Source organism: Ailuropoda melanoleuca, unplaced genomic scaffold, assembly GCF_002007445.2.
Source record: "Ailuropoda melanoleuca isolate Jingjing unplaced genomic scaffold, ASM200744v2 unplaced-scaffold2744, whole genome shotgun sequence".
In the NCBI taxonomy this organism is placed as follows: Eukaryota; Metazoa; Chordata; class Mammalia; order Carnivora; family Ursidae; genus Ailuropoda; species Ailuropoda melanoleuca.
In genome coordinates this window covers 1-1,792 of record NW_023197659.1, presented here as the reverse complement: position 1 = coordinate 1,792, position 1,792 = coordinate 1, and the positions used below count along the sequence as shown (strand labels likewise).

Below are 1,792 nucleotides of genomic sequence, written 5' to 3'. Positions count from 1 at the left end.
TGATGAGAGAGACCCAGAGGAGCTGAGGATGTGGGGAGGCCAGCTGGGAATCAAGGGCCCATGGGGCTGCTAACATTACATGCAAAGTGCCTGGGGCCCAGGCCAGGGTGGAATCTAGATGAGGACCCAGGTAGGCCTTACCCATTCCTGGTGTTCTCAAACCAGTAGCGGTCGCTGTCCCGCAGCCTTACAAACTGGTTGAGGACAATAGTGCTAAAGAGGGGCCCAGGGTCTCCATGGCTCTCCAGGAGCCCCCCAGGGAGCTGCTCCAGTCGTGACAGGTCCTGGTTGTACAGGGCAGCTGTGGCCTCCAGCACCTGGGGTACCACAGGAAGTGAGGAGTATGTGTGTGCACGTGTGTGTGTGCACGCATGTGAGTGTGAGGGAGGGCAGCCACTGTTGCTCCATCCTTCAAATGCAGGACTCTGTCAGCTGCCTGGCTTGCTGCTCAGGACTAAGGGAGTCTCCTCTTCCTAGGCAGTCCCCCTCAGGAGTGGCAAGTCTGATGGGAGGACCAGTGTGTGACCCATGTGTCTGGCCCATGGTGAGACCCCTGTGAGGCGCCTGCGGACCACATCCTGTGACCACCACTACCCAGACTTTCTGGCCCCAACGATTAGCCACTTCAAGGTCACCCAATTCACGAGCAGGGAGCCTGCAGAAATAGGACAATGGCACACAACACAGGCCACCCTGCAGGAATGGTGCAATGGAGTGGTGAGGAACATACTCTGGAGCCCTTGGCTGAATTTAAATCCTGTCTCTATGACTGACATACCAACTACGTCATCGGTAAAATAAGGATGACAAGAGTATCTACCCTATAACATTCTTGACGTAGGTTAAATGAGGTATGTGTATATAGGTCTTAAAACAAAGTTTTAGCTCCTATTGCCATCATTACTATTTCTTACCTGAGGGTCCACAGTGGGGTTGATGTGACTCCAGTTCCTTGGGGCGTCCAACCCCAAAGCCATCAGGGCTTGGTTATAGCTGGGCAGCCCCATATCTCAGCCACGTTGGATACTGCTGGCCATGTAGTCTGTGCGGGAGAACTTACTGGGGCCAGGCCAGTAGTCTGAGGAGAGAGGACCAGGATATAGGCTGAATCCTCCTGACCCTTCTTCGCCCAGCAGCCTTACGTTAGGCTGTTGGCACTACCCGTCCCCAGCACTCCCAACATGTGGCCTGTACCCGTATCAACCCCGCCTCCAGGTGGGGGTAATGTTACCATGTGTGATCGGGGGCAATTTTTCTGGCAAGAATCTTCCCCTGGGACTCAAGACTATTCTAGTCACCAAGTAGTGTATTCCCTCTTCTCGACCTCCTTAACCTCAAGACAGGACTGGATAAAAACCTTTAGAGACCTAAACACCAAGGAGATCATGCTGTCACCCCTCCCCCCACACACTCAGACACAGGTAATTTAGAATAAAAACCACACTAAACTCAAATTAAGCAAAAAAATAGTTAAGCTTTTTTCTTCTAATGGCTGTTTGCAGTGTGTGTATCTGTGTCTCTGCATTGTAGGTACCCTAGGGCCTGCCTGTTGATTCACCCAGAAGGGTCCCCAGGCTCCCGGGTGTCTGGGCCCTTATCCCCTCTGGCTCCCGAGCTCACCCCTCAGATCTTCGACCACTATCCTGTCCTCCAGCTCTGAAATCTGGGAGGCCAATCCCAGCAGCAGCTGATCCACTGCCTGGGCACTGTTCAGGTTGGCATTCTGGAAATAAACAACACATTCAGGGTAGGCTCTGGGGCCTCTTCCCAAAGCCTGGTCCCTCTCACCCTG

The 1,792-nt window shown here is 53.4% G+C and overlaps 1 long non-coding RNA gene across 1 annotated transcript; it reads right to left on the bottom strand.

Annotated features, from left to right (window-relative positions):
* Positions 1–43: 43 nt before the first annotated feature.
* LOC117798162 lies at positions 44–1,719 on the bottom strand. The gene is made up of 3 exons (XR_004622852.1): positions 1,621–1,719; positions 915–1,078; positions 44–317 (listed from the first exon to the last, which is right to left on the bottom strand). It is a non-coding gene; the product is annotated as an uncharacterized LOC117798162 (long non-coding RNA).
* Positions 1,720–1,792: the final 73 nt, after the last annotated feature.